The sequence below is a fragment of the Bubalus bubalis genome, chromosome 1, assembly GCF_019923935.1.
Source record: "Bubalus bubalis isolate 160015118507 breed Murrah chromosome 1, NDDB_SH_1, whole genome shotgun sequence".
Taxonomy (NCBI): Eukaryota; Metazoa; Chordata; class Mammalia; order Artiodactyla; family Bovidae; genus Bubalus; species Bubalus bubalis.
Window position 1 is genome coordinate 50,870,801 of NC_059157.1, and position 6,887 is coordinate 50,877,687.

A 6,887-nucleotide genomic window follows, 5' to 3' on the forward strand; every position below is an offset into this window, starting at 1 on the left:
GATTATGAATCATGATTTCTGTTTTATTTTATTTTTATTTGGCTCCAAGATAGAGGTAATATTTCTGCTTTATTTGTTACTTGTGATATTTTGTCTACACAGGAACTTGCAAATATAGTGTATCAAAGATTGTTGTTCAGTTGCTAAGTCATGTCCAAGTCCTTGCAACCCTGTGGACTGCAGCACACCAGGCTTCTCTATTCTTTACCATCTCCCAGAATTTGCTCAAACTCATGCCCATTGAGTTGGTGATGTTATCAAACCATCTCATCCTCTGTTGCCCACTTCTCCTCCTGCCCTCAATCTTCCCCAACATCAGGATCTTTTCCAATGAGTAGACTCCTCACATCACATGGCCAAAGTATTGGAGTTTCAGCTTCACCACGATAAGTCAGCATTTGCACACTAACTGAATTATAAACATAAACACTCTGTATGTACACTAATATGTTAAGATTCACTTAAACATCCAAGAAGATAGATTACCTCTTTTTTTTATATATAGCAACCATAAAAATTGGTGTGCTAACACCTTCGGTTTTATAATAATGCAAGACCAGTGATGTATAGACTCTGAGTGTGGATCTTCGCAAAGATAGTCAAAGTTTTCCACATCACCATTCTTCACTGGGAAAGAAACACCTGAATATGATATTCATGCCAAGTTTCCCAGAAAAATGAATCAGATTTTGAATGTAGGTTTTGTCTAGAAAGAATGCAAAGTAAGTTTCAATTCCCAAATTAAGACTTTGCAACATGTATCACTTCTAAAATACATTATTAAGCTATTAGGTATATATGTATATAAAATATTTTTTTTTCATTTTATAGAAAAAGTGGCTATAAATGATTTTTCTCTATTATCTATTTGTGGCTCTATTTGTGAGGTTTTAACAACAATTTCAAGGAACTGTCAAGATGCATGAGCAAATAAAGACACACAACTGCTTCTATATTCCTGTACTCTGAGAAAGACTGGGAAAGAAGACAAGATTGATGTTGGAATGATAGTTCTCTGAAGGGTGTGATAGAGTTAATATATATCTTATAAGTTGGTGGGAGGACTGCTTGGCAAGCATTAAAAATACTCCAATGAGATTCCATAGAAATGGTTCTGAAGAATGAGCAGGAGGATGGGCTTTAAAAGAGCAAACATCCAGCAAGCAAGATAGATAAGCCATAGATCCAGCAAACGATCACTTCAGCAATGTGCTCTTTGCAATTTAAGCAAGGCCTGACCTTCTAGCTCTACTATGTCTCACAATAATTGCTGCTCCAAAAACTACAGCTCTCACTCCCCCTGGGGACTCCTGCCATGTTCCTGTCACCTCACCCAGTGCTTTCTGCTCCACTAAGGTGAGTTGTGGAAATGCCCCCTGCTATCCTAATAGTCAGCGTCCAGGAGTCTCTGGTGGAGGTGAGGGTCGATGGTGGCCTGCTGCAGGGTCGGAGGCACTGAGTGCAGCAGTGCATGCATGGCACCTTTTGAAGGAGGTCGCCGTTATCTTCATTATCTCCACAATTGTTAGGTCAGGTCAAACGACAAGGAGGGAACACAGCCCTGCCCATCAACAGAAAATTGGATTAAAGATTTACTGACCATGGCCCCACCCATCAGAACAAGATCTAGCTTCCCCTTCAGTCAGTCTCTCCCATCAGGAAGCTCCCATAAGTCTCTTATCCTTCTCCATCAGAGGGCAGACAGAATGAAAACTACAATCACAGAAAACTAACCAAACTGATCACATGCACCACAGCCTTGTCTAACTCAATGAAACTATGAGCCATGCCATGTAGGGCCACAGAATACGGATGGGTCATGGTGGAGAGTTTTGATAAAATGTGGTCCACTGGAGAAGGGAATGGCAAACCACTTCAGTATTCTTGCCTTGAGAAGAATAGCATGAAAAGGATGAACAGCATTAAAGGCAAAAAGATATGACTATGAAAGATGAACTCCCTAGGTCAGTAGGTGCCCAAAATGCTATGGGAGATCAGTGGTGAAATAACTTCAGAAAGAATGAGACAGAGCCAAATCAAAAACAACACCCAGCTGTGATTGTGATGAAGGTTAAGTCTGATGCTGTAAAGAGCAATATTGCATAGGAACCTGGAATGTTAGGTCCATGAATCAAGGCAAATTGGAAGCGGTCAAACAGGATATAGAATCAACATTTCAGGAATCAGTGAATTAAAATGGACTGGAATGGGTGAATTTAACTCAGATGACCATTATATCTACTACTGTGGGCAAGAATCCCTTAGAATAAATGGAGTAGCCATCATAGTCAACAAAAGAGTCCAAAATGCAATACTTGGATGCAATCTCAAAAACGACAGAATGATCTTTGTTCGTTCCCAAGGCAAACCATTCAATATCACAACAATCCAAGTCTATGCCCTGACTAGTAATGCTGAGAAGCTGAAGTTGAATGGTTCTGTGAAGACCTACAAAACCTTCTAGAACTAACACCCACAAAAGATGTCCTTTCATTATAGGGGACTGGAATGCAAAACTAGGAAGTCAAGAAATACCTAGACTAACAGGCAAATTTTGCCTTGGAGTACAGAATTAAGCAGGTCAAGGCTAACAGAGTTTTGCCAAGAGAATGCACTGGTCATAGCAAACACCCTCTTCCAACACAAGAGAAGATTCTACACATGGACATCATCAGATGGTCGATAACAAAATCAAATATTGATTATATTCTTTGCAGCCAAAGATGGAGAAACTCTATAGAGTCAGTAAAAACAAGACCAGGAGGTGACTGTGGCTCAAATCATGAACTACTTATTGCCAAATTCAAACTTAAATTGAAGAAAGTAGGGAAAACCACTAGACCATTCAAGTATGGCCTAAATCAAATCCCTTATGATTATACAGCGGAAGTGAGAAATAGACTCAAGGAATGAAATCTGATAACAAACTGCCTGAAGAACTATGGACAGAGGTTCGTGACATTGTACAAGAGGCTGTGATCAAGATCATCCCCAAGAAAAAGAAATGTGCAAAAGGCAAAATGGTTGTCTGAGGAGGCCTTATAAACAGCTAAGAACAGAAGAGGAGCTACAGGCAAAGGAGAAAAGGAAAGATATACCCATTTGAATGCTGAGTTCCAAAGAATAGCAAGGAGAGATAAGAAAGCCTTCCTCAATGATCAGTGCAAAGAAATACAGGAAAATAATAGAATGGGAAAGACTAGAGATCTTTTCAAGAAAATCAGAGATACCAAGGGGATATTTCATGCAAAGATGGGCACATTAAATACAGAAATGTTATGGACCAAACAGAAGCAGAAGATATTAAGACGTGGCAAGAATAAAGAGAAGAACTATACAAATAGATATTCATGACCCAGATAACCACAATGGTGTGATCACTCACCTAGAACCACATCCTGGAGTCCAAAGTCAGGTGGGTCTTAGGAAGCATCACTATGAACAAAGTTAGTGGAGGTGATGGAATTCCAGTTGAGTTATTTCAAATCCTAAAGATGATGCTGTGAAAGTGATGCACTCAATAGGCCAGCAAACTTGGAAAACTCAGCAGTGGCCACAGGACTGAAAAAGTCAGTTTTCATTCCAGTTCCAAAGAAAGGCAGCGCCAAAGAATGTTTAAACAACCATACAATTGCACTCATCTCACACGCTAGCAAAGTAGTGCTCTAAATTCTCCAAGGCAGGCTTCAGCAATATGTGAACCATGAACTTCCAGATATTCAAGCTGGTTTTAGAAAAGGCAGAGGAACCAGAGAACAAATTGCCAACATCTGCTGGGTCATCAAAAAAGCAAGAGAGTTGCATAAAAACATCTATTTCTGCTTTATTGACCACACCAAATCCTTTGACTGTGTGGATCACCACAAACTCTGGACAATTCTTCAAGAGATGAGAATACCAGACCACCTGATCTGCCTCCTGAGACATCTGTACGCAAGTCAAGAAGCAATAGTTAGAACTGTACATGGAAAAATAGACTGGTTCCAAATCGGAAAAGGAGTATGTCAAGGCTGTATATGGTCACCCTACTTATTTAATTTATATGTGGAGTACATCATGCTAATTGCCAGGCTAGATGAAGCACAAGCTGAAATCAAGATTGCAAATAATCTCAGATATGCAGATGACACCACCCTTATGCCAGAAAGTGAAGAAGAACTGAAGAGCCTCTTGATGAAAGTGAAAGAGGAGAGTGAAAAAGTTGGTGTGAAGCTCAACATTCAGAAAACTAAAATCATGGCATCTGGTCCCATCACTTAATAGGAAATAGACGGGGAAACAATGGAAACAGTGAGAGACTTTCTTGGGCTCCAAATCAGTGAAGATGGTGACTGCAGCCATGAAATTAAAAGATGCTTGCTCCTTGAAAGAAAAGCTATGACCACCCTAGGCAGCATATTAAAAAGCAGAGACATTACTCTGTCGACAAAGTTCCATCTAGTCAAAGCTATGGTTTTTCCAGTAGTCATCTATGGTTGTGAGACTTGGACTATAAAGAAAGCTGAGCACTGAAGAATTGATGCTTTTGAACTGTCATGTTGGAGAAGACTCTTGAGAGTCCCTTGGATAGCAAGGACATCCAACCAGTCAGTCGTAAAGGAAATCTGTCCTGAATATTCTTTGGCAGGACTGATACTGAAGCTGAAACTCCAATACTTCGGCTACCTGATGTGAAGAACTGACTCATTGGAAAAGACCCTGATGCTGGGAAAGATTGAAGGCAGGAGGAGAAGGGGACCACAGAGGATGAGGTGGTTGGATGGCATCACCTATTCAATGGATGTGAGTTTGAGTAAACTCCGGGAGTTGGTGATGGACAGGGAGGCCTGGCGTGCTGCAGTCCATGTGGTTGCAAAGAGTTGGACACGACTGAGTGACTGAACCGAACTGATCCTAATAGGAGCCTGCGCAGCAATACACTCCATGGCCACTGCCATGAGCCCTGTGGTGACACCATGAGCTGCCTTCCAACCAGTTGTGAGAACAGTGCCTGCATCCCTTCTGAATGTTGTCAGAATTTTTCTGATGTGTTCAGATCCCATCAAGGAAATATCTTTCTTCCTATCAAGTCCCATGTTTCCAGTTCCTGCCGGCCAGTATGTTGTAGACAACCTGGAGTTGCCGTCTTTCAAGTTACCAGTCCTTTGGGTGCCAACCTCTGAGCTAGCTGACAAACGGCTGTCAATCCAGGAGCTACCTTTTCTATGATTTCAAGAGTCTCAAGAGTCTTCTCCAGTACCACATCACGAGAGCATCAGTTTTTTGTCACTTAGCCTTCTTTATGATCCAACTCTCACGTCTGTATATGACTACTGGAAAAACCATAGCTTTGACTAGACGGACATTTGTCAGCAAAGTGATGCCCCTGCTTTCTAATATGCTGTCTATGTTTGTCATAGCTTTGTTTCCAAGGAGCAAGCATTTTTTTAAATTTTTTTTTCATGGCTGCAATCACTGTCCACAGTGATTTTGGAGCCCACAAAAATAAACTCTGCCACTGTTTTCACTTTTTCCCTGTCTATTAGCTATGAAGTGATGGGGCCAGATGCCATGATCTTAGATTTTTGAATACTGAGTTTTAAGCCAGCTTTTTCATTCTCATCTTTTACCTTCATCAAGAGATTCTTTATATTGTGTTAATTTTATCATACCCACAAGCAACCATTTCTAACAAAAAGATATAACTTTTCAAAAGTTTTTTTTTGTTTGTTTTGTTTTGTTTTTATCTCGGGCTATTGAGGCAAGAAACTATGTGGAGATATAATGGACTCAAAGTCTCTGCATTGGGAAGAATTACAGATGGAATTAAAAATAGTGAATTAGGACACATGTTAGCTAGGTATGTGTATTTGGCCTCTCCTGTGTTTGACATAAAGATATGATAAATCATTGATGATTCCAGATTTCTCTCAGTTATATATGCTGCCTCTAACTCACAGTTTAACTACTGATTATTAATGGCCAGATTATATTTAGCTCGATAACTGTAGCCTCTGTGGTGTTCCAGTTATCAGATACATTTATTAGAAGTTCTATAAAAACCAAACCTATTTTCACTGTGGGCAAAACCAAAATATTTTATTTTATTTTTCAAAGTCATATGTAACATGCTGCTACTGCTCCTGCTAAGTTGCCTCAGTCGTCTCCGACTCTGTGCGACCCCATAGATGGCAGCCCACCAGGCTCCTCTGTCCCTGGGATTCTCCAGTCAAGGATACTGGAGTGGGTTGCCATTTCGTAAAAGAAGAGATTTTATAGACTAGTTGGTTATCACTTATTTTTGAACTTTACAAAGAACCAAAGAAGTGAAGAGAATCTTGACCTAGATCATGAGGAATTTTAGTGTGGCATACACAAAAAATTATTTCAGTTGAGGCTAATCAAGGGAAGGGAAGGGATTTTTTTTTTGGAAGCATGTAGGAGTTTGGGAGATTTTTATTTATCTGGAGGGTTTAATACTCTTGGAGGAAATGAGAAAATTGTCAAGAAAATTCTCAGATTTTCAACCTTTGATGATTCCAATCTCTTCTGTTTTTTCCTACTATTAGCACGCCTGACACCAATGTGATCTGATGCTTTCTTCGAGAAGGAATGCAATACATCGACTTTGAAAGTGCCCCATATGTGATGTCAACTATTTTTTCATCCACTACCTGAAACAAAAAATTCAGAAGAGAAAACTTACATTCCACCTGCACAAAATGTCATGCTTTTTATGATGTTAAAAAATAATTTTTTAAAAAATCATGTGTAATTGCAGTACCCACCCTCCTACCTCCCTCCCTCCTCTCTGTGCATGCCTGCATGGGGGTATAAGATCTCCCATTCTTACTCGAAAGGTTATATAAGAATGGATGTCCATAAAGATTAGCTTTTATTTTGGGGGG

General features: G+C 39.9%; 1 long non-coding RNA gene across 1 annotated transcript; it reads left to right on the forward strand.

The window, feature by feature from the left end:
• Nucleotides 1–1,135: 1,135 nt before the first annotated feature.
• LOC123333258 lies at nt 1,136–6,654 on the forward strand. Its single transcript, XR_006550503.2, has 2 exons — nt 1,136–1,356; nt 6,549–6,654. It is a non-coding gene; the product is annotated as an uncharacterized LOC123333258 (long non-coding RNA).
• The last annotated feature ends 233 nt before the right edge of the window (nt 6,655–6,887 follow it).